Genomic DNA, 26,841 nt, shown 5'->3' with positions numbered 1-26,841 from the left:
TTGAGCCAGGAAAAAGAATAGGACGCCAGAACTCGCTTGAGCTGAGTTCAGATGAGAAATTGGTCCATGGACTGGCCCCTCTTTCCACTCATCTGTGTTTTAAGGAATAGCATTGTACTTTTGTGGCCACATAGTGTAATGCAGCTAAAACTGTTTCTTTAAACATTTGGAATTGGTAATACCCTCCTGGGATCAAACGTAAAAACATGCAGTTAAATCTTGTTTCCACTACAAAATGCTCCAAAGCGCAAACATAAAACCACAGCCTCCCACTCTCCAATCAGTCAAGATTATCAGCCAAACATGAGTTTATATGGTCATTTTCCCCCAGGTGTTTATTTTTATATCACGGAATTCTTAAGCAGTTTCAATAAAAACATGGAAAACAAGACAAGTACAGGGATCAAACCAGCAGCTTTGGTGTTATTCACTGCACAGTTTAACCAACTGAGCTAACCCACCAACTTCTGTAAGGTGTGTACTTCTCTCTGTTCGGGTAATCAAAGGTGAATAATACGATCACAAAAAGAAGTCTTCTTTTCGCTTTCATCTCTGGTTTGTTCTAAGCACAAAATATCAATTAAAATACAATTTTGCAAATAACACTGACTCTTCTCCAAGCTTATCCCTTATTCCTTGGACCCTACAGGAGGAGGAAAGTGCAGTGTGTAGCCTCAAGAACTGTCTGTTCTCTGGGAAATCCAGAAAGTCTCCACTGCAGACAAGCATATCTTGTGTCTTAGGTAAGGAGGTTAAGATTAGCACCGAAGGCCTGTGGTAAAAAAAAAAAAAAAAAAAAAAAAAAAAAAAAAAAAAAAAAAGTCAAATTTGTTGACTCCACATCCGCAATTGGAGAGGAATGTGGAAAAAAAGTTGCCTATTGAATTTATAAAGAAGGAAAATGTGGCTGTTCTTTTAGGAAAAGGGAAACCTTTCCCCATTATTTCAGACTCGATGTCCCAGTAGATAATCAGTACTGGAAAGGGATCTAACATCACAGTGTTCTCTACCTTTCTTTGAAACTACAGTATTCTTTAGTCAACTGAGGCAAAGCCCTTATTTTCATTTAGTCCCAACAGCCTCTTAAAATTCTCTCCCACCCTGAGCTACAGGTGGGAACAGGCCCTGGAGGTGCCCTAGCCCATGGAGTCCGCAAGGATGCCGTGAGGTCTGAGCTGGGAGAAGCTGACCCACCGGTTCCCCTGGGCGGCCAAGCCTGCAAGGAGCAGGTGACGGTCAGGACTCTGGTTGAAACGACATCATCAGAGCAGGCTGGGAGAGCTGTGCCAGCAAACCAGGCAGCACCGGGAGGGGTCTCCAGGTTGGAATATGCTGTCTTTACTTCCACGAGATCAAGAAAGTGAAAACTGGAGGATGGGGTGATGTTTTTCCCCGCGATCTTCTTCGGAAATCCCTTTCCCTCACAATCTCAGCTCATAGGGCTTTTGCTAGCGGAAGTGTCTGGGAAACTCCGCCCTCAAACCGGCTTGGTGGCCGGAAGTTCCCGGCAGTCCCCGGTACTCAGGAAAGTGGGTGGGGTGTGCCATCGCCGGCCCACAAAGGCCACGGGGAATTAGCTCAAGTGGTAGAGCTCTCGCTTAGCATGTGAGAGGTAGTGAGATCGATGCCCGCATTCTCCAGCTTTTTGCCGGTTTCTCTCGGTTTTATATATTCTGCTCTTTTGTTAACATCTCAGCTTCTCACTAGGGAAAAGAACTTAGAACCTTTGGACCCCTCTGTTGTCTCTTTGTACTGCTCTCCCACCAGAGACTTTTGCCTCCAGTCCTTTTCAATCCCTGCCCGCACTTGGCACTTGTCGGCGTTCAGGCTTCAATTCTAATTTCCCTTCTTCATACAAGCCTTCTGTGGTCATCCCAGCTAAAGTGATACTCACACAATCTCTCACTTCCTATCCATCTTCATAAATAATATCTCCTCCAAGAAGTATGTTAGCAAGTCATTGGTTTGTTTTTCTCTCCCCCAGAATGTGAGCTTCCGGAGCACTGAGACACCGTCTGTGTAGCCTGTGTTACTCTCACTTCATCCCCAGTGTGTAGAGTTAAGAAGCTGTGAAATACAGGTACTGCTTAAACAGATAGTGTGAATAGTGTGGGGAATAGGGAGCGCAAACCCCTTTCACACTTAACGAAATACCTAATTGGAATTTTAAATTAAAAGCACTTATGTTGAATTACATATAAATGAACAATTTTCCCCATATACATGGTTATTCCACTTATACATGACTGGGCACACTAGGAATGGCAGTGTGAAAGGTGAGCGTGGAAAGGTGACCCCAAAGGCACCTTCTAGAAAGCCACAAAGTGAAGTCAGCTGATAATCACAACCCCTTTTAAATGCAAGAGCAGTAGAACTTTCTGAGATACCTGGGCTACTTAACCCGGAAGTTCCCGGTATGGCCTACCCCAGATGAGACGTGCTGTCTTCTCTTCCATGAAAATGGGAACTATAAATTGTGGCGGAGGCGAGACGTTTCCCACTGCTATCCTCTCTTCAGATCTTTCTTATCCTTTCTCTCCTCCTCTCAAAGCGATTGTCCCTGCGCTCTTGCCCAAGGCAGTCTCTGAGATACTGGGCAATTGTTCAGATCCTAGTTTCACTTTGGTGGCCTTAAAATTAAAGGCGAATTGGATCCAAACTGCAAATGAGTTAAATTTCTGAAATACCGATCCCGCCAAGGGGAATTAGCTCAAGTGGTAGAGCGCTCGCTTAGCATGCGAGAGGTAGCGGGATCGATGCCCGCATTCTCCATTATTAAGCAATAATCTCGGGAATTCGGTTCCACGCTTGTCTTCAAGAATTTCTACTTCTTTGCATACGTATGATTTGAAAATGGGAATACCTTCACCAATTTCCCATATCAAATCACCTGTAGGCAATGAAAGACAGAATCCGGACGCAGCAGCGCTCCGGGTTTTTAAGGCTAAGGCTCATAAGGAGTAAGTTCTTGTGTGCTGAACTATCCGGAGTTTTTTGCCTCTGCTCCCCGCTCTGGATCGAGAGAAGCGAGTATCAATGATGGCTTTAGCCTGAGAACAAGGAAGGTGGCTGACGGGTACCTACAGCCACCGGGCAGATGAGAGAATCTGTAGATCTCAGGTTTCAGAGTGAGAGGATCAGTGAAAGGAAGCGTCTGATTCCCAGTGGAATCCTTAGGAAAAATTCATGCCTGTGGAGCGGGAGCAAGGTAGAAATCTGAGGTAGTTGATTAACACGGGAGTTTAACGGTCTGCATCGGATCCTAGGGCCACAGAGCTTTGTGTCTACATGTCACTGTGATGAGTTCAGACTTAAATCCTTAGGAAGTTCTGGACAATTATAAAAGGAAAGGATGCAATTTTCCAATGCCAGAACCCAAGATGTTTTTTCCGTCTAGTTTTAGAAGCAGAAATATGCAAAATATGCAAAAACGTCACAGCCAGATATAGTGAAAAGCAATCCTTTCCCCATCAGTTCTCAGATTCTGGTGGGAGTCAAGGCAGGAAAGGGAAAGGAGGGAGGGAGGCTGGTGGTTCTCCCATTGCGGACCAGCAAAAGTCCTTGCTTTTCGCCTCTAGCTCACAGCTTTTCCCTCCCAACTTGGGCTAAGTACCTGAGACATCAAGAATCCTGTTGATGATGTTCTGGACATGAAGGGACCTTGAGGAAGGGGTGGTCCTTTAGCAAAACCCACACTGTTTAGGCCAGTGAGTCATGATCAAAGGAAATAGGTTGAGAAAATCCTCACAGTTTGGCTCATTGCAGGTACTTAGGGCTATGGAGCCGACAGCCTTTCCCTGAGAACTTGTCCACACCTGTTACAGTTTTGGCAAAGATTGCCCCTCTCTCAATTATTTAGGCTTTAACTCAAATCTTATTCCTTTAAAGAGTTCTGATGCTCCAGTAAAATCAATGCACAACGTCTTCTTCATAAAAATCATCTGTATTTAAGGGCTTCACTAAATTATTGCGGTATTGTCTTTCTCTTCTCTAGAAGGTAAACTTTCTGAACAGTTGTCTTTCTTGTTCTCTCAAATTATCCCCAGTATCTAGAGTTAGACCAGGGGATCTGTGAGAAAGGGAGATTCTGGGAGAAAGAATAGAGAAGGGACAGCTGTGGATTCAGAATGATTAGTATGATGAAGAAAAGCTAAAATATTATGTTATTTTCTCAGATCAAGTCAGAGTCTAAGAGGGAGAAAAGAGAGAACTAAAGGAATCTGATATCCATCTAATAATAACAGGCAGGTAGGATAATTAGATTCCAACACAAACCCATTTCCATCATGTCACATGATAAATTGATGAATGTGTTTTGTCTTCATAACAGTAAAATGAATCCTAAGGATATGGATTGCAATTAAAATAGTGTCACAGTGTAACATTTCTCATACTTAACATGTTTCCATTTAAACAAATTAGAGAATGGAATTTGAATATCACATAATAAATCAATCAGGTTATTTTGAATCACAATAACATTAATTGCTTTATTAAATATAATAATTTTTAGATTTAATAATTAACATTGAATTTTTAATCAACATTAGTAAATTAAAATTTTTAAATAAAATTAACAGAAATATGAAGGGTGGTAAATTCTATTCCTTTTTATAAAATTACATATATACACATATATAATATAACATACCAATGTAAAAAGTATAAATGTGAAATTAAATTAGAAAATTTCATTTAAAAATTTAAAAATCAAAACATAAAATATTAATTCTTAATGCATGTTAGAAAAATCATTAAAGTATAATATCAGACTACTTAGAAATTAATGAAAATGACATATACTGACAAATTTTATAGAATTCCTTGGAGTATACTTAGACTTTAGATTCTACCATTACTGTTTTTAAATTACAAGTGATTAAATAAATTGTGTATTCAACAAAAGAAGTAAGAAAAAATAAAGCAAAAAGAATGAATAGTAAAGATGAATGCGGTAATTAATTAATCAGAAAATAGCGATATCTGGTTGGCCTATTGGAAAAAAAATTCAATCATCTGTCAAATAAAAAAATATGGGCAAAGTCCAAATTTCTTTGCTCATTTGCTCTGTCAAGCAAAATGAATCAGTGGATGCTGAGGTTACTATTTTTGAAGTGTGGTAGGATAATTTATCAAAATATTAATTTGTGTTTTATCTATTCCCCTGGGTGCAGAGAAGTAGGCACCTTTTCAAGGCTTGGCAAAGGTGGAAGAGTTCCGGGAGGGAAAGCTGAGGGGAGGCTGAGATGAGACCAGGGCCTCTCTGGGTAGCTGAAAAAGGAGTCTGGAAATACCAGGTAAAGCAATTACCATGGGTATAGAGGATGTCAACAATAGAACAAATATGTGATAATTTTCTCTTCTCATTTCTTCCAGAATGTGCAGTTTGCAGTTTGCTGAGGGACCACCCCTTTCTCAAGGCCTCCTCAGGTCCAGAGCCTCACTCAGAAATCTAGGGATCTGTGAGGCTTGGGCTCGCAGGTGAAGAAGTGGAAAAACTGTGAGAGAGAACTGAAAAGCAGGGCTGTCCTGCTGCTCAGTGCTCTCCATTGAATCCCTTCTCCTGACTGTCTTGATCTTAACAGGTTCTGAGAACAGACGAGGTGGAATTGCTTTTCAATATTTGCTGCTGAGAGGCTTTTGCTTATTCCTTCCCATCTCCAGAAGCCTCTAAAGGGAAAGAAGAAAAATTAACTCGCATTAAGCGCATGGCACATGTGAATGGCCTCTTTGCTTCCTTTTACAATTTTGAATGTTTTCTGAGGCTATTGCTCTGGACTGGCATTACCGTTGAAATGCAGAGGCAGGAACGGTGAAGATGAGATTCCAGAAAGGTGAGTATACAACCTTACGGACCTTGCAACACTCTGGTCTTCCTCTTTTTCTCCGTGGATTTCTTTTCTACAAATTCCGTTGGTGTCGAACCTCTCTTAGGTTGACTCTCTGGAGTTTGCAATCCCCTCTCCAAGCCACGATCTACTCGGAGACCCCAGACCAACAAATTATCTGACTCTAACCTCTCTGAGTGCTCGCCATTGCCCTTCCTTGTTTCCCAGGTTAAATCCCCGCATAAATCCCAGTTGCCAGTAGCGGAGAGATCTTCCTGTCACCGCTGAAATGAGCTTTCTCTGCTCCTGAAAGAGAGGTTGGTGTCCCCCTTCCCAGGGCATCGCTGAGACAAGAATGCCCAGCCCAGGTCATCAGAGTCCCTTTTCCTCTTTGAGCTTGTCAAAGAAAACCACCCTTCCAAAGTTTTTCCCTCGTCGTCTTCGTGCAGTCTGTTGGAGCGCGGGTCAAGTCAAGCCTTGGGACGCGTGGGACCACATGGAGATAAATCCCCAGGAGGATACAGTTTACTACATTTCAAATGCGTCCAATGTTTCCCTGACTTCTAGGTGTCCAGAAAGTTAAAAACAAAGATCAAAAGAAGAACGTCAAAATTTTCTACATTCAGGTGTGAAGCTCCGAGGTAGTCAGCTGAGAAGCCGCGGTTAGAGACCAGGAGGGAACCGAGGAGCAAAACTGGAGAAGGCTGCGTGAAGCCTTCTGGTTCCTGCGTATTGACTATTATGTCCCAGGACCATGCTGGACACCGGGAGCAACTAAAGCGGAGCCAGGACTGTCTCCCAAACCTCTCAGGAAACACCCCGGAGGTGGTGTGAAAGTGATATTTCAGAAAAGAAGGATCTACGTCCCAGATGCAAGTAAGTGCAGCTATCCAAGACTACTCTGATTATTTTATCTCTAAAGGGAGGTGTGATTAAAACCTACAGTTTTGAGAAGTACAAGGAAAGAAAGTTTTCTGGGCTAGAAGAGGAAACTACTCTCTCTAAAGTTTGAGCTCAAGACCATCACGTTATGAGGCTTATACGCTGCTCACAATAGCAATTATATGACATCTTTTCCCGAGAATTATATTTCATGGATTTCTTAAGCCACGGTCTCTGGTTCTTCAAAATGTTTCTCAATAAGCCACGAGGATTCCTTTTTAGTCCCCCACCCTCACCTCCCACTCAAAAGAGTCTCACACCCGGAAACCGCGCTGTACTCACTGAGCAATTGCGCCTGACCCTGGTACTTTTCCCGTTATTTTCTATGGATCTGGACCTTCATTCCCTCAGAAATATCAATTGATTTTTTCCCTTCCACAGTATCCTCTGTTGGAATAGAAGAAGCTCACTGAATATTAGCTGATCGAATGAATGGATCGCTCCCAAACATGTCTGCCGTGTACAAATCTGCATTTCCACCTAAGTCGCCTGAGATATTACCCTTCAAAATATCAAAAACTGATTTTATGTCACCATGTTTTTTTTCCACCTCTGTGTATCAAAAACTCAATTAAAAGATCTTATTCACATCATTTCATTTAGTCCAATTAAATTTTTGCCAAAAACCTATATTTCACTATCCCCATTTTACTGATGAAAATGAGGCTCAGCAGAATTAAATTAAATCCACATCTTCCAAGTAGTAAGGCAGAGCTGGCAAGCAGATTTTCCTGATTCCAAAAACTGTACTCTTCTCCACTCCAGCTTATATTCTTTCCCCCATTCTTCCCCACATCAGCATTATTAAGCAAATATGCATAGAATGATGGTTTCTTTAATTCATTCAACAGACATTATCACACCTGCCATGTGCCCAAACTTCCAAGGTATTCTTGACCACTTCTCCCTCAAATCCTCACAAATACCATGGAACATCATTTCTCAAAGTGTGGTACCTGGATCCCTAAGGGTCTAGATGCACTTTCAGGTTGTCCATGAGAAGAACATTTTCATAATAATATCAAGACTTTATTTGCTATATTTAAAAAAGAAACTGATGGTGTGGAAACAAAGATGAATAAAATTGCTGGAGCCACATATGTATCAACACAAGTGACACAGAATGGTACCAGGAGTCATTGTATCTATAATGGCCACACATTCAAAACAAAACAAAACACAAAAATTTTACTTAACGATGGCTTTTATGAAGCAGTAAAAAATTTTAATTTATTAAATCTTAACCCTTAAGTACACTTCTTTTTAATATGCTGTGTGATTAAATGGAAAGTGTAGATAAAGCACTTCAGTGGGATGCCAAAATATGATGGCTGTCTCTAAGAAAAACATTTGGGTGATGGTTTGAGTTGTGAAATGAATTATCTGTTTTTTCATGGAACACCATTTTTACTTAAAAGAATAAATAACGGGCAAAACCATGATTATTTAAACTTCAGTATCTGGCCCAGATATTTTTCTCAAAAATAAAAAAGTCACTTCAAAGAAAATAATTGACAGTACTTATTTTCAATGATAAAATATTAGATTTCAAGTGAAAATTAGCATTTAGGAAACTTCATGAACTTGCAGCTTCTTAATACTTGACTTTTCTATTGAGATTGCTAGAAACATTAATGAATGTTCTTTATTTTTTGATATTGTATACTGAAATGTTTCAACATTTGCAAGTTGTTGAACTGATATGACCAAGATGCTACAAAACATGGGTAAAAAAAATCCATTGAAAGTTAATGATATGATGTCAGATTCCACAATGCAACCAAACTTAAAGTACTTGTCAAGTTTTGGTGAAAAATCAAAGAATGTTGACAATTACCTGAAGGCTAATAGATATTCCATCCTTTCCTAACTACATAACTGTGTGAAGCCAGCTTTTCCTCACATGCTTGAACTAAAACATTATACCTTAACAGTTTGAATGTGGAAGCATATATACAAATGTCGCTGTCTTCTATTAGGCCAGACATTAAAGGGAGTTACAAAATTATGTTGTTTAAGATAACATGTAATGGTTTAACCATTATTTTAGAAAAAATTAACAAGTATTTTTAAATTTTGGTTTTAATTTTTAACATGGTTACTATTGATTAGATAATCCATAAAGATCTTTGGGTTTCACAACAATTCTTAAGAGCATTAAAGGGTCCTGACACCAGAAGGCTTGAGGGTCACTACTGTAGATTATTTCTGCACAAACTCTCTTGAATCTATCTCTTCATTTTCATCCCATCATTCATTCATTCTACTCATAACTATTGAGGACATGCTGTGTGCCAGGCACTGTACTAGGGTCTGGGGACCCAGAGGGAATGGGGCCACCTCTGACTTCAGGATAAACACCCCCAAACTTCCTGATTCTTGCAACTTTCCCCAAATTCCATTTTGATAATGTTATCAAAATTTGATAATTTGATAATTATCAAATTATCAAAAAAAATTTGATAATTGATAATGTTATGGCATTCAGAAGGGCTGTACATTATCTTTCATTAATACTCTCCATCTAGTTGTCACTGTATCTGCAAGTATGAGGTGTCATGTAAAACCTCACATATGCATAACTATTTATATCATCTCAGGAAATCCCTGATTCTGAGCCCTGGTCCTGAAGGTAGGGTTCGCTTAAGTCAGTCACCTTCTTTTTCACTCAGGTTCATGCCCAGTGTACATGATCTAATGCAGGTCTCAAGAAAGGGAGGGAGGAAGTAATGTTAAACCTGCTCCTTTTTCTACCTAGTTCCCTCAATGGGAAACTCTGCAGCATCCATGCCATGGGATGATTTATGCCATAGACTTTGGAGTTTTCCAGTTAGGAGCCCCTTTTACAATGAAATTTCTCCCTGATGAACTTTGGTCATTTGTCTTAGCCAATGTCAGTATGGGATCTGTGTGTCAAAATGCTGATAAGTACTTGAGATGGTCTTCTCTTCTTCCGTATTTGGGTGAATCATTCTTAATTTAGGGAAGTCCATTCCTTCTTCTTTCATTCCAGGCCAATAGTGTCTCTTACAGAACCTCTCCTCTACCCTCCATCCTCTTCAGACCCTATTCAGTTCTCCCCTGTCTTAGATCTTTGGGGGAAAATGATCCCGGTTTCAACCACTTTCTATATTGCTGCAGACATCCGTGAATGCTTGAAGAGGCAGCTAAAATGAGAAAAATTATGCCTTTCTCAAAATATATATGACAAACAAAAGTATGGAACTGCTTATAATAAGACAGGGATTATCTGCTTTCTGATCTGGTTTCAAGCAGCCTTTATGTTGTGGTTTTGCATTAGTTTCTGGGCTGTTAAAACATATACCCTACATTGGGTTGGCTTAAAGAATGGAAACCTATGGCCCCCTACTTTGAGGCTAGGAGAAGTCCAAAATCGAGGAATCAGCAAGGTGATGCTTTCTTCCCAAACACTGGTATTCCAGGGCTCGCTGCTGGGGATCCTTGGTCCTTTTGCTTTCTGTCACATGGCAGTGCAAATGGTAGCGTCTTATCCTTTCTCTTCAGGGTTCTTTTGACTTCCAGCTTCTTCTCCTCCAAATTAAATTCTCAATGCATTTATTTATGTAGTGAAATCTGTATATAACCAATATATAAAAACTACTGAGCAGTGGCCTGCTCTTCTGCCTTCCTGGCATGGGGCTCCAATCCCTGGGGCTCCAATCCCTGCTGAAATGCTATCCTCCTCAACCACCTCATTTCTCATGCCTCAGTTCTCACCAGATGCCACTTCTTTTGGTGACTTTCAATCTTTGTTTTTGCTTGGAATGTTGAGTCCATTTATGTTTAAGTTGATTACTGATATATTTGGGTTTAAGAGTACCATCTTGCAATTTGTTTTCTATTTGTTCCATCTATTCATTGTTCTTTGGATTTTTCATGTGATTTATGGTTTTCAGGGGTTTCTAGCAAATGTGTTAGTCTTTCTAAAACTACTCTATCCCATCCAGAAGTAAAAGCCTTGATACATATTATTTTAATTATTATTCAGATATTACCATTAAAAATTTTCCATTATGTTATGATATGTGTAGTATGTCTGATTGTAGGTTCTCTCTCATTTCTCGTGGCTAGTTTTTATGAGATTCTCATTGGATTTTATAAGTGAACATATAGTGTAAATTCTTTTTAATTTATTCTATTTGTATATCTTGATCCTTTCCTATTCTCTCTATTATCTCTTTTGGGGCTCTGATTAGACGCATGGTAGAATTATCCTCTATTTTTCTCTCCTATCCTACATTTTTCTTAGTCCCCCTTTCATAATTCCCAGCCTTTTGCCTTTGGGGATAGTATTTTAGAGTTTCCTCAGATCTAACATCCACTTTCTTAATTCCACCTTTTGTTGTATTTAATCTTCCATGTAACAAACACATTTAAATATATTATTTCAGATTTACAGTTCCAGAATTTCTTTTTGATATTTTTCAAATACACTGGAGGTAATTATACTATTTTCCCAATGATTCACTGCCTCTTCCTGTGTAAGAACTCTATATTTCTATCAATTTCCATGTGACTTATGCTTCCCCTCCTTTTCAGGGGAATATAATTCCTGATCTCTTTGATATAAGAATTGAAAGCAAGATAAGACATGTGATTTGCTTAACTCAATGTAATGTAAGCAGAAATGACACATATATGTAAGCAGAAGCTTAAGAATCATCTCATAGTTTGCCAATTGCTCCTTCATTTCTGCCATGAGAATGGCAGTGTTCTAGATATGGGCTGTTCTCTCAACATGCATTCCAGAATGAAGATATCAGTAGAAGAGACACACAGCAAGCTAGATCTGGCCTGGAATATAAGTGAATAGTAAGATTTTATTATAAGCCACTGAAATGGTTTTTTTTTTTAATCATCCAGTATCATACCAAGATAACTAATACTTGCTCCCTGTTCATATTTTCAAGTTTTACCTTTATTTAATTAAATATTTAAAATGGGTATTTTATATTATTCGTGGAATAATTCCAATATATGAGTATTTATGGATCTGTTTCTGCTGACATTTTTTTCTCCTAGGTTTTGCTGTTGGTACTTCATTTCCTTGTGTATTTTGGATTCTTGAACCTGAGCTTCTATTTTATTTGCACTAAATCTGTGGAAATACTTTAACACCTGGGTTGAGGTTTCATTCTTCAAAAAGGATTTTCTTTGGTTAACATAATGTGGATCATAAAACAAAATAAAGCAAAGTTTAAAGCAAAAAAAAATGAAGTCTTCTAAAGGCCAGCTTATGTATACAAAAACTTAGAGAAGATTTTTTTCCACTCAAACTAGCAAACAGGTCAAAATAAGAAATTTTATTTCATATCCCCTTCTGTGAAATAGGCTATTTCTCTCATTCATACTTATATAGCAATTATACCTCTTTGGTATATTAGATATGTGTGGGACTCCCCTATTTTATTCTCTTTCTTTGGTGTTCCCTAAATTTATCTTCATTCAGCTGCACACTATGTAGTCTACAAAGCAGAAACTCTAGGACTGCAGTGTTTGGTAGAACTCTTCAGGAAAATATTTGCTTTCTACTCTCATTTTTTCCTAGACCATATGATTTAACCTCTTTTGTAGGTCCTAGAGATCATCACTCTTATGCCAGGCCAAAAATCTGTTTAAGGATACTTAAATTTTTATTCTAAATTAGGTTCTTTTAATCTGGGGATTGTACAGAGTATCTATTCCACAAAACAGCAAGGAGTAGAAGTTCTAACCTTATAAAAGATTTTTGTTTAATTTAACCCTGGATTTTAGTTGACTTATGGAGGGTTGTAAAGAAGATATAGTCCACCTCACTGCAAGAGTGGAAGTCCTGATTGTTCTTTTCTTACAGAATTCTAAAATAAATATCTAACATAGACTTCCCTACCAATTTGCTGACTCACAATTTCTCACCCTGCCCCCTGTATATCTCACACTGCAATTCCTCAGCTTCCACAGGGATCTCAATGTCATTACTGGCTTTCTTCTTAACAGTGTCCTCTTATTCTCACACTTTAGATTGAGGCTGTCTTCTCCATTCTGCTCAATTGGGTGCATCTGCTTTCTACATTCCAAAGTTTGCTGAAATCTACCCACTGTCTTGCTACTCCATTATCTTTACCACATGTGCAAATTGCTTTTTTATTCCATTATAAAAATTCTAATGTGGTTTATGGAGGAAAAGGAGATAAAATATGAATTTATTCTCTCTTCTTCAAAGCCAGCCTTTAGATTCAAATAGAAGAAAACAAATGCTGTCAAAAACTTAGCAATAAAGAAACTTAAAGAATATTTTTTTGAGGAATGAATAGAATATATGTAAAAATAATATAATTATCTTGGAATTACTAGGAGGTTGAAATTTGAGTCCATTTAACATGAGAAAGAACAATGTAGAGTTACAAACAAGGCAGGACTTTTGGCTTTCTTTTTTTTCCCTGTCTTTATTACCTTGATTCATAAAGATGAAACAGTCTGCATTTATATCTTTTCCTGTGGCTGTTTCTTGCCACAAGTTCAAGATGTGCTTCTGGCCAAAGACCACACCTATCTTTTTTCTAATCTATGCAGATTGGAGATCGTATCATTTGAAGCAACATCATATCATCGTGGAACAAATTATCCTTTTCTTAAAGAAATTATGCTATATACTATTGAAAATTAAACTAGTAAAATGCAGGGTAATTCATCATTTTTATATTGCTTTGACTGAAGAAAATTGTGGAGGTGATTTGAGCACTGAGGTGCAGGCCTAAACTCAGTACTTTCCATATGATATTGAAAAATCCTTCAGTAGCAAGAGAGCAGAGTGCCCAGATATCCGAGCTCTACTTTTTGCATTCTGAATCTGTTTAAAGGAGTAGTCATGTCCTACTAAACTCTGAGATTTCAAGTTCATGTTAATCCTTCATTTGTTGACTTCTCAACACACACAACATTCCCCTATTCATCTCATGTCCTTCCGTTTATGCATACTCTCAATTTGACCTCTTCTGGAAGGTTAAGTATTTACTGCAGCTCTAATCTTCATTTTTTTCATCCTGCATGTCCAGCCCTCTGTGTCAGTTATTGTTGAGTAAATAATTGATTCAGTAAATTATGGATCAGTCATTGAATTAGTTAGGATTCTCTAGGGAAATGGAACCAACAAGAGATATCTGTAAATATAAGATTTTATAAAAGTGTCTCATGCAACTGTGGGGATGCATGAGTCCAAATTCTTTAGGGCACGCAGCAAACAGGCAATTCCGATGAAGGTGTCTGATGAACTCCCCAGGAAACGCTTCACTGGCTAGCCAAAGAAGAAGTGAAGGTCCTTTCTTTCTCCCTTAAAAGTTTTCAACTGATTAGATTAAATCCAACTGATTGAATTCTCTCATTATGGAAGAAACACACTTTGTTGATGTAATCAGTTACTGGTGTAGTCAATTGACTGATGATTTAGTAAACCAGCCTTCTGGTTTATTAAACACCACAAATATCCTTGCAGTAACAGTTAGGTCAGTGCTTGCTTGAAACTATCACCTGGCCAATTGACACATGAACCTAACCATCACAGTCCACCCCTTGTCAACTTGGCAGTTCTACACATCACCTTAAACCATACTTTATCTAGCAGGGACCTGAATGGGCATTTGCACACTGGTGCCTATGGAGAGAGTATACATGATTAGCAATTGGTGGAGGTGGCCTAAGAGTACGTTGACTGAGGAACAGAATGGTGAACCGTTGTGTGTGCATACAATGGAATATTGAGCAGTTGCGAGAAGGAGTGAAGCTGTGAGACACACAACTAGGTGAATGGAACCTGTAGACAGCATTTTGAGTGAAGTAAGCCAGAAACAAAGGCAAACACTATAATTCCTCACCAATATGGACTAACTACAATGTGTAAACTCAGAATTGAACCTTACAGCACACCTTATCAGGGGAACAATTATTGTAATGGTCCCTAGATTGTAAGCTCTTACAGCAGTCACATCTATTCCTGAGTTGTAATGGCTATTGTGATGGTTAGGTTCATGTGTCAACTTGGCCAGGTGATGATATCCAGCTGTCTGGTCAAGCAAGCACAGGCCTAACCATTACTGTGAGGACGTTTGTGGCTGGTTAATAAACCAACAGGCTGGTTTATTAAATCATCAGTCAATTGGATGCAGCTGTGACTGATGACTCAGTGAAGGGTGTGTCTTCCACAATGAGGGAATGCAGTTGGCTGGATTTAATCCAATCAATCAGTAGAAGACTTTTAAGCAAGACAGATAGAGGACCTTCACTTCTTCTTTGGCTGCCCAGTGGAGCATTTCCTGAGGAGTTCGTTGAAATTGCCAGTTCATTTCCTGAGGAGGTCATCAAACACATTCGTTGAATATCCCAGTTCATTTCCTGAGGAGTCTGTCAAAGTTGCCAGTTCATTTCCTGAGTTTATCAAACATCTTCATTGGAGTAGCCAGATTGCTGACTGCCCTACGGAATTTGGACTCATGCATACCCACAGTTGTATGAGTCACTTTTATAAATCTTATATTCATAGATATCTCTCATTGATTCTGTTTCCCTAGAGAACCCTAAATAATAGAGCTATCTCCCCATTCTGAGATGCTGATCCCTTTGTCTATAACCTGAACCATCCCAGGAAATTTGGGTATCTGTGTGACACCTGAAACTCAAAGCTAGAACTCGGCAGATATGAATGTCAGTATTAGAGCATATAGCAAGTGTTAAAAAATCTGTAAAAGAGTCCAGACTTCAACTAGAGATATGAATGAAGCAGACATGGTCAGGACTAGGGCAAATTGGGCCAAAGGGTTAAAGACAATACTTGCTGCATTTTAAAACCTCAAATTCCATGTGAGACCAAGGGACGAGATGTTTAGTTGGTGCAAGATCTATATTTTCTAAACAATTTAACATGTACAGTTTGTTCAAATACCATAATTACATGGAACTTTTAGTAAGAAGTGAGACCTGGTAGGTTTGCATAGGTTAGTGTGAAATACCAACATACCCCAAAGTAATTTGGGCAGAGAATAAAAATATATATGCAGAGCCCCCCTGAGGAGCTGGGGAAAAATACAGAGGTGTTGGGCTTCCTCACCTGGATTGTTGCTGATGTTCTCACAAACATTGAGGACTGAAGAGTTTGATGTGCCGAGCCCTCTGTCACGGGACTTGCCCTTATGAGGCTCATTACTGCAAAGAAGAGGCTAAACTTGCTTATAATTGTGGCTAAGAGTCTCCCCCTGAGTACCTCTTTGTTACTCAGATGTGGCCCTCTCTCTCTAGCTAAGTCAATTCGGCAGGTGAACTCATTGCCCTCCCCCGATGTGGGATCTGACTCCCAGGTGTGTAAATCTCCCTGGCAATGTGGTATATGACTCCTGGGGATGAATCTGGACCCAACACCGTGGGATTGAGAACATCTTCTCAACCAAAAGGGGGGATGTGAAATGAAATGAAACAAAGTTTCAGTGGCTGAGAGATTCCAAATGAAGTTGAGAGGTCACTCTGGTGGGCATTCTTATGCACTACATAGAAAATACTTTTTAGGTTTTAGAGCATTGGAATAGCTAGAAATAAATACCTGAAACTACCAAACTACAGCCCAGTAGCCTTGACTCTTGAAGATGATTGTACAGAAATGCAGTTTACAAAGGGTGACAGTGTGATTGTGAAGGTCTTGTGGATTACAATCCTTTTATCCAGTGTATCAATGGATGAGTGGAAAAATAGGGACAAAAAACTAAGCAAAAAATAGGGTGAGGGGGATGATTTGGGTGTTCTTTTTTACTTTTATTTTTTATTCTTATTTTCACTTTTTCTGGTACAAGGAAAGTGTTCAAAAATAGATTGTGGTGATGAATGCACAACTATATGATGGTACTGTGAACAATTGTTTATACACTTTGGATGATTTATGGTATGTGAACGTATCTCAATAAAATTGAATTTTAAAAAAACCATGCTTTATCTCTAAGTAGAGCACAATAACAGACATATATTTTGCCTAACAATACTCAGCTGTCCTGTGTACAACCAGAAATGCTCTATATCTCTCCAGAATAGGGTGCAAGTCCTTGGGTGACACTGACTCTTTTTTTTTTAATTTTATTTTGAAATAAATTCAAAGTTACAGGGACAGTTACACTCAGTGGTGTAAATCTCCCTGGCAATGCAGGATATGACTCCCGGGGATGAATCTGCACCCGGCATCATGGGACTGAGAGTATCTTCTTGACCAAAAGGGGAATGCAAAATGAGACAAAATAGTTTCAGTGGCTGAGAGATTTTAAATGGAGTCGAGAGGTCACTCTGGTGGACATTCTTATGCACTATATAGATAACACCTCTTAGGTTTTAATGTATTGGAATAACTAGAAGTAAATACCTGAAACTACCAAACTCCAACCCAGCAGTCCAGACTCCTGAAGACAATTATATAATAATGTAGATTACAAGGGGTGACAGTGTAATTGTGAAGATCTTGTGGATCACACCCCCTTTATCTAGTGTATGGATGACTAGAAAAATGGGGATAAAAACTAAAGGACAAATGGGGTGGGATGGGAGGATGATTTGGGTGTTCTTTTTTTCATTTTTATTTTTTATTCTTGTTCTGGTTCTTTCTGATGTAAGGAAAATGTTCAGAAATAGGTTGTGGTGATGAACGCATAACTATGTTATCATACTGTGGACAGTTGATTGTATACCATGGATGATTGTATGGTGTGTGAATGTATTTCAATAAAACTGAATTTAATTAAAAAAAAAAGAAACAATAGGAGCCAAAAAAAATCAATAGTATATTTTGGCAAACTATACAATTACCATAAATAGCAAAATAATATTTTTGGTATTTTTAAAAATTAGAAATAGTGTGTTTTAAACAATGAAAAGATCAGTGATGAGGAAAGTATTTAATATTAAAGCTCAAAAATCTCCCATTTCTGTTTCTAAGGAGGATATAAATTCTGAACTATTTGATTTCATTATAAAAATATGATGCAATTACAAGATCAAATATTATTTAACTGAAAAATAGTTATTCACCTATAATGTGCGAACAACAAATTCAGGTAAAGGAAAGATATAGATACATATGTGTATATATGTGTATGTGTATGTGTGTGTATATAAATGTTTATCTATATAGAAAGAGTAGAATGCCTTTATTAACTTAGAGTAGAAAAGTATTTCTTTAAATCACACTCAAAAATGTTTAACAAATTTAACAACTTCATCATTAAAACCTTTGGTCTAGGAATTATCCCACTAGCAAAGCAGCAAACTGTTAAGAAAAACAAGAGACAGGGAGAAATATTTGCAAGTAACTATGGTTATATTTGTACTGCTCTGGTTAGCAAATATTTCCTTTTCTCCTTAGAGACAAAATAAGATTGACATTCCTTGCTTACTGCCTACTTACAAGCTGTATGGCCATTGATTTTTTTTGGTCAATGAAATCTGTAACAAAGTGAAAAAAAAAATACAAACCCCATACACAGCATACCCTGACCCCCCTCCCCTGATACCCTGATCCATCAACTTTAACATGCTATCACACTGCCATTTATTTCTTTCCCTTCCTCCCTCCCTCCCTATCATCCATCTTCTGAACATATGAGAGCAAGCTGCACACATCCTTGAACAAACACTGTAATTCACATATACAACTCCCATTAACAAGAACATTCTTTTATGCAACCCCATTAAGCACAGCTAAGGAGTTCAAGAAATTCAACACTGATACAAAGCTTACATTCTGTATTTCCTTTTTTTTCCCCTTATGTCCCAACTGTGTCCCTTTGAGCCTCCTCTCCTCCATCCTCAGATCTCATCCAGTATCATCCCTGGCATTCAATTATCATTTATTTAGACTGTCTTTTTTTTTTTTTTTTGCAATTGTGGAAACATATATACAGCCTAAATCTTCCCATTCCACCCCCTCCCTAGCTTTCCATTAGTGGGATTAATCACATTTAGAATGTTGTAATGCTATCACCTTCCCACCATCCATTACTAGAAATTTCCCTTCACCTCAAACAGCAACCCTACACTCATTTCTTAACTCCCCATTGCCTCTTCCCCCACTTCTCATAACCCATACTCTACTTTTCATCTCTATGGTCATATTCTCTGATAATTTCTTTGTGTTTACTGTGGGGCTTAAATTTAACTTCTTAAATCCATAACAATCTTAGTTTTCTTTGATACCAACTTAATTTCAATAGGACCCATAAACTATGTTCCTATAATCCTCCTTTCCCCCACCTTTATACAGTTCTTCTCAAATATTACATATTTTACATTGAGTCCAAAACCACTGATTTGTCATTAGAGTTTATGTATTTTATATCCTGTAGGAAGTAAAGAGTGGAGTTACAAGTCAAAAATTATTGACTTCTATTTGTATTCCATTGTGGTCAGAGAATGTGCTTTGAATATATTCAATTGTGTTGTTTTTTTTTTTTAATTTATTGAGGCTTGTTTTATGTCCCAGCATATGGTCTATTCTGGAGAAAGATCTGTGATCACTAGAGAAAAATGTGTGTCCTGGTGATTTGGGATGTAAGGTTCTATATATGTCTGTTAAAATTCTCTATATCTCTCTCTCCTTTCTTTGTTTCTCTGTCAGTAGGGTTCCCTTTAGTATCTGAAGTAGGGCAGGTCTGTTATTGGCAAAATCTCTCAGCATTTGTTTGTCTGTGAAGAATTTAAGCTCTCCCTCAATTTTGAAGGAGAGTTTTGCTGGATAAAGCATTCTTGGTTGGAAATTTTTCTCTCTCAGAATTTTAAATATGTCATGCCACTGCCTTCTTGCCTCCATGGTGGTCACTGGAGTAGTCACTACTTAGTCTTATGTTGTTTCCTTTGTATGTGGTGAATTGCTTTTCTCTTGCTGCTTTCAGAACTTGCTCCTTCTCTTCAGTATTTGCCAGTCTGATCAAAATATGTTTTGGAGTGGGTTTATTTGGATTTATTCTATTTGGAGTTCACTGGGCATTTATGCTTTGTGTATTTATATTGTGTAGAAGATTTGGAAAGTTTTCCCCAACAATTTCTTTGAATACTCTTTCTAGACCTTTATCCTTCTCTTCACCTTCTGGGACTCCAATGAGTCTTACATTTGGACGTTTTATTTTATCTATCATATCCCTGAGATCCTTTTCAATTTTTTCCCCATTCTTTCTTTTGTTCTTTCATTTTCTGTTCTGTGGTCTTCTAGGACACTGAGTTGTTTTTCAACTTCCTCTAATCTTGTATTATGAGTATGCAGAGTGTTTTTAATTTGGCCAACAGTTTCTTTTCTTTCCATAAGATCCTCTGTTTTTTTATTTACTCTTGCAATTTCTTCTTTATGCTCTTCTAGGGTCTTCTTTATGTCCTTTATATCTTGTGCCATGTTCTTCTTCATGTCTTTTATATCCTGTGCCACGCTCTCATTCTTTGACTGTAGTCCTTTGATTAATTGTGCCAAGTACTGTGTCTCCTCTGATTGTTTGATTTGGGTGTTTGGGACTGGGTTCTCCATATTGTCTGGTTTTAACAAATGCTTTAAGATTTTGTGTTGTTTTTGGCCTCTTGACATTTGCTTTGCTTGATAGCTGTGATCTTCCAGGACCTCTGCTGAGGGAAGGCTGTGATATGTCACAAGTGTGCGCCTTCCCTCAAGGGAAGCCCCAGGCTACCAGGCCATGTGGGGGCACTCCCAGCCTGATGCAAAAATGGCTGAATGGGGCATCTCAACACCCCCCCCTTTTCACACAGCTCCACCTTCCCAGCTCCAGGACACCTAGCTGTGGTTGCACCCAAGGCTGCTGTCCACGGCTGATATTGTGGCATGTGTGGGGTTCTATGGGATACACTCCCCATCAGACTGGGTTTCCTGGCATGGCTCTGGGCTGTGGTTATGGCCCTGGGCAGGAGTGTTGCCAGCACACTGGGAAGCCTGCTGCAAGGGTTGCAGTTTCTTTCTCCTTTTGGCTCTCCCCTCTGTCCTTTTGGCCCTGGGACAATCAGCAGCAGGTGTGGGGAGGGCTATCCTCCACCCCAGACACTGAGGCGTTGGCTACAGCCCACTCCTGCAGTGCTTCACTGCGTGGTTCTCACTGCCGTATCTGCAGCCACTCCCGGGCCCCAAACCACAGTGTGACCATGGGACTTTCAGCCAGCTTACTCACTCATTTCAGAATGCAGACCCCTGGTTTCACCAAGTGCACAGTCCGTGTGGACTTAGCAGATCTTGTCCAGCTGGTGCATTGCTGGAAGTTGTATTCTGGATCTGTTTCTGGTTTTTATCTAGTATTTTTCATGGAGGTGTTTTTTTGCCCTGTCTCACCTAGCCGCCATCTTAGGTTCTCAGACATTGACTCTTAAACTTGATTTCCTTTAACTTAAATACTGCAAAATGAACAATACAGCTTATGTCAGATGATGAAGGGATAAGATAGAGAAGAAAACAAAGATATTTGCTTTATGGACAAATACAAACATAGTCATAACAAAACAAGGAGGAAATATTCATGCCATCATAGTTCTCATTTCTATAACTGGTCACATGGTCATAGCTCATATTTATCACTACCTTCTTCCACCACACATTCCATGTTCCCTTTACCCTCAGCAAGCACTTCAGCTGGCTGTAGTTCTTTGCCTGGTGAAGTGACCCAAACCTGAAATTTCTTGGCCATTGGTAGTCCTGTGTGGATTGGGTTGCTGCAGTTTTTCATTGTACTACCATCATAGGGCATGGTAGTACTGAGATGCCTAGGGAATCACCTGTGTTCCAGGAAAACTCTTCTTTACCTTCATTGTGTAGTTGCAGTGCTATTTCCCATCAATAGTCAGGATCAGTCACCCCAGACAGTACAGTAATCCCCTTCCTTGCCTGTTGATTCAGGGGCATAAGAAGCCCAAAGTGGCCAGGTGGCAGTCTTAACTTCCAGTTCAATGGAATTATTGTTGTGTCTCCTGGTGGAATCACTCCTCCTTTTGGAATTAAGACCTGTAGACAAGCAGAGCTTAAGGTTACAGGGACAGGAAGCAAAAATTTTCCTATTGGATCACTAGGAGTGATAGTGATTCGTCCCACTCCTGTTTCCACCCCTTGATTTCTGGAGCTATGAAGCCTGGCTATGGGAGAAACAGCATAGAGTGGATGCTGATTCAGAGCATACACAGCCTCTGTAGAACACTGCCCCAGTCCTGCAAGGTATTGCCACCTAGTTGGCACTGTAATTGAGTCTTCAAAAGGTCATTCCACCATTCTATCAACCCAGCTGCATCTGGATGATGGGGAACATGGTAAGACCAGAGAATTCCATGAGAATGTACTCATTCCCTCACTTCATTTGTTGTGAAGTGGGTTCCTTGGTCAGAAGCAATGCTGTGTGGAATACCGTGATGGCGGATAAGGCATTTCATAAGTCCACAGATGGTAGTTTTGGCAGAAGCATTGCATGTAGGGAAGGCAAACCCATATCCAGAGTATGTGCTTCTTCCAGTGAGAACAAATGCTGTCCCTTCCATGATGGAAAGGGATGGAATGTGCTGGTTTGGATGTATTATGTCCCCCAAAATGACATGTTCTTTGATGCAATCTTGTGGAGGCAGACATATTAGTGTCGATTGGGTTGGAATCTTTCGAGTGTTTCCATGAAGATGTGACTCAATCAACAGTGGGTGAAATGTTTGATTGAATTATTTCCATGGAGAAATGGACCCCACCTATTCAGGGTGGATCTTGATTTAATCACTGGAGTCCTATAAAAGAGCTCACAAATAGAAGGACCTCAGAGCGGCTAAGAGTGACATTTTGGAGAGCAGCTTAGAGAGACATTTTGGAGAAAGCCTTTGAAAGCAGACTTTTGCTGACACTTTGCTCCAGAGAAGCTAAGAGAGGACAAATGTCCCAAGAGCAACATTTTGAAGAATGCACAGGAGCGGAGAGAGGAGCTAGAACACAACTTGGGAACAGCAGATGCCAGTCACATGCGTTCCCAGCTAACAGAGATTTTCTGGATGCCATTGGCCTTCCTTCCATGAAGGTATACTTATGTTGATATCTCAATTTGGACATTTTCATGGCTGTCAGACTGTAAATTTGTAACCACATAAACCCCCTTTATAAAAACCAATCCATTCCTGGTATTTTGCTTAATGGCAGCATTAGCAAACTGGAACAACCTCCAACTCCAAGTCTCTGTTTTCTGTTGTTGTTTTGGGGTTTTTGTTTGTTTGTTTGTTTGTTTGTTTGTTTTTTGCTGTTTGTTATTAGCCGTGCCTCCTCTCTGCTGACTGATTCTTCCCAGTTCCTTTCATACTTGTTCTGGGTTTATCTGTGTTTGGAGCTTTTATTCAGTAGTCAGAATTTGTTAACTTATTCTGCAATTGGGGCCAGGTTTAGCCCCCTTCCTTGCTCCCAGCACAGACTGTTTCTTTTTCCCTCAGGCAACCAGTTCCAAGACAGTCTGCCAGGCTGGGTTGGGGGGGGGGCTGGAGGGGCACCAGTCCCCGACCAGGAAACTTACAGGCATTTGCTGCGATCTCAGCTGTTTCACCCATTTGAGACTGGTGTATGATGTGTGACCAGTCACAGAAGTTCCTGAAACTCCTGTTCCATGCAGTTCCTGGCTACTTACCAGCTGCCCTAGAGGAGTAACTAAATTCCACACCTCAGCACTCTGCCATCTTGCCCCAACCTCTGGAAAAAGAATTGGATTAAAACTATATAAAGAAATGAATTGAGTTGATGAACCATTTTTCAAAGGAGCTGGTGCACTGCAATCCTCTTTCTCAATCCTCACTGAAAAGCCAAACTTCCTTCTAAAGTTAAAAGAGAGCCATACTAAACATTTATTTGATAGTATTGCCTTTTTCAGAAGAAAAATCTTATGAGAACCTTGGCAAGTAAGGATGCCATTCTATAAAGAATTTGGGGGCAGCTGATTGCAGTGAAGAGAAGGACCTCTAGGGGCTATTTGACACTTTGGAAGTGTTGAATCTTTAAAGGATTCTGTGCTTAGTCTCCACAAAAAATAGAGACTTCAGTTATAAAACAGATGCAGTAATAATGACCTGTGCTTCACGTGCAGTGCTATTTTAGGGGACAACAGATTGAAATAAATATCTTCACAGAAATGCCTACTTATGAGAAAGCAGGTATATAGGGGACTTGTTAAAGAAATATCAAACAATTATGTGAAGGGAAGGTATAGAAGATGAATATGAAACATTTGTCCTACCACCAAACACATTATGATATTTGGAATATGTACTTATTTAGATGGAAAATATTGATAAAAAATGGAGGACTTCACCAATGTAACCTCTTTTTTTTATCAACTGATTCAAAGAGTAGTCTAAAGATGGAACTCAGGAGTGGTGATCATATTAATGATGAGAAGATGAGTGAAAGATTTAGTAATTTGAGACTAATGTTAAGAAATCATCAAAAAGCCTCAAAATGTATATTAATTGCTACTTAAATATGTTACATTGATTAAATAGCCAAGAAAATTGTGGCTTATCTTTTTGACTTTGCAAACAGGAGATGGGAAAAAAAATTCCCTTTAAGCCTTCTTTTCCCCATTCATTAATGATAAACCTAGTGATTCAGTAATATTTCCAAAGATAATGATAGTAGATGACAGATCTAAAGATTGTAATGGGATACCATTACAATGAATGGGAGAGTATCCATCAGCTATCCATTCGTAGTCCAAAAAGAATAATCCAACTCACAGCAGAAAGTTGATTTTGTTGAGGAAACAAGGAATGAAATCTCAACTGAGAACATTCAGAAAGTGATAGTAATAGTTACACAGACAGTTAAAGTGGTTTTCCCCAAAGATAGAAACTCTTATTTGTCTTTGATAACACAGGGCCCACACAAAGGTTTGACACTGAATAATCATTCAAAAAAAAATGGCAATTGAATCTTGTTTTCATTTGTCAGAAAAACTTATATTGGTTAATCTAAGTTGTCTTCTATAACTTTATCTTTATGTCATGCCTTTTGTTTTCCAAGACATTTGAGTTTAATTATGAATGTATTCATGTTCTCCAACATAACTAAGCATGTTATTACACATGATCCACTTGGTTTAAATAAGGGCAATAGACATCTCAGCAAAACGACTATATAAATTACATGTGGATAATGACACTGTGGTAATGACACTGCTGTTTAGTAATTTTCAAACACTGACTTTGCTTGGAGTCTGAGTTCTCACTGGTATAAAACTAAATGAATTATTTATCATCTCAGGAAAGTTGAATTGAGAAAGAGAAAGCATATATAATACTATTAAAATAATGAGAAAACCAGAGTTTGGAGTTGAAAGTGTGGTTCACCCTGTGAAATGTGTGACTTTCAGGCCATTGTATTGAGTTTGGAAATTAGTAAACTATTCAGTTGATTTCAAGAGAAAGGGAAGCATTGGGACTGATTCTTTGGGAGATCTTTGGGTTCAGGTTGAATAATTTTTTTCACACTGAAGTATTACCCTATAATTTAAAGCCCAATATATTCCTATGTTAGGAGCTCCATTTTTACATGAATATAAGCTTGTATTTCTTGAGGAGGAGGAAATTTTTCACAGAAGTGGAATGCTGAGTCTGAAAAATGGACACCATTAAATTTGAGGATATTTAGGGTTCAGCTGTTCAGAGGAACCACTCAAAATATATATATATATATATCTATATATATATTTTTAAGTTTCAAGGTACAAAGCAAGCAGTTGGATTACAACAAGAATCTTACTATTCTAACATTAGTAAAGTGGGCAGGAGATAGAAAAAGGGATGCCTAGTAACCTCATGATTATAATGGGAAAAAGAATTTGGATCCACCCAGAAAATCCATGTCCAAACTCAAATTGAGTGTTTACTTAAATCCACACTCCCTTTCACAAAGGACTGATTTCTCTTCTCATGTATTCAAAAAAATCATTATTTCTGTTTGTCTTTGTAAAAGAATTCCATTTTTGGCAAAGAAATAAACCAGCTCTTTATAAATAATTGTTACATAACTGGAATAATTTTAAATTTTGAGGGTGTCAAATTTGGTACAGCAGAACGAAATTATTTTCATACATATTTCTTAAAATGAATTTAAAATGTAGTTTAGATGAATCAGCTAATGGCCAATAGTATAAACTTTCTTTGAGTTTAACCAGAAGTTTTAGTAAATTGGAGGAAGTTAGTAAATCCACCAAATAATAACCTCTTGATGCTCCTGAAAAACCGATGTTAAGAAATCTGACTGGAATCAGCAGAACTTTGCTGAGATTAATTTTCATTCTGAGGTACTTCTGGTAGTCGAAAACATTTCTTTTCAAAGCAAATGGTCCAGGGGCCCCTTTGTAATAGTAATAAGCAGTTTTCAACAAGGGTAGAAGTGAGATGCGGAAAACTCTAGAAAATAGAACTTAATTAAAAGCTAAATGAAAATGAATAAATTTATTTAGTTTAGCAAAATATAACAAAGGAGAAATATAATATTACTTTTTCCTATAGGAAATACAACTAAGTGGTATAACGGAGACTAAAGCTACCGACAGACCATCCATAGAAACAGCTCTTCCCAATCTTTTCTTTGATGTAAGTCATTTCTCTTTGAAAAATAAACAGAATAAGAATAAAAGATATGAGTGGGCTGTCATTGTCATTATTATTTTAAATATGGGTGGGCAGTGTAATAAATGGCTCGTTGGTCTAGGGGTATGATTCTCGCTTCGGGTGCGAGAGGTCCCGGGTTCAAGTCCCGGACGAGCCCCACTCATTTTCCCAAATATTCGCGCCAAGAAAGAACAGTTTCACTATTAAGGGCCTGCTAAAACCGACTGGTGGAGAGCATTCATGCCTTAGTGGTCTTACTTGGAGCGACGCTTCAGTCCCAGTTCTCTCTTCTCCGCAAACCCCAAGAAGGCCAGAGCCTTGGGCAGCCGGTGTGTGCGGGCTGCCGAGGCCTGGAAGGGAAGTCCTAGCTGTGGTCAACGCTTCCTCTCATAAGGACGAGAATTTTAAGGTTTACCTCGAGCTTCTTTCCCTGACTCGCGGCGCT

The 26,841-nt window shown here is 38.8% G+C and overlaps 2 non-coding genes across 2 annotated transcripts; both read left to right on the top strand.

The window, feature by feature from the left end:
• The first annotated feature begins 2,699 nt into the window (after positions 1 to 2,699).
• Positions 2,700 to 2,772, top strand: TRNAA-AGC. The gene has a single exon. It is a non-coding gene; the product is annotated as a tRNA-Ala (tRNA).
• Positions 2,773 to 26,481: 23,709 nt separating this feature from the next.
• Positions 26,482 to 26,553, top strand: TRNAP-CGG. The gene has a single exon. It is a non-coding gene; the product is annotated as a tRNA-Pro (tRNA).
• The last annotated feature ends 288 nt before the right edge of the window (positions 26,554 to 26,841 follow it).

Source organism: Choloepus didactylus, chromosome 7 (genome assembly GCF_015220235.1).
Source record: "Choloepus didactylus isolate mChoDid1 chromosome 7, mChoDid1.pri, whole genome shotgun sequence".
Classification (NCBI taxonomy): Eukaryota; Metazoa; Chordata; class Mammalia; order Pilosa; family Megalonychidae; genus Choloepus; species Choloepus didactylus.
The sequence above is the reverse complement of the archived record's forward strand: the minus strand, read 5'-3'. Positions and strand labels throughout refer to the sequence as shown.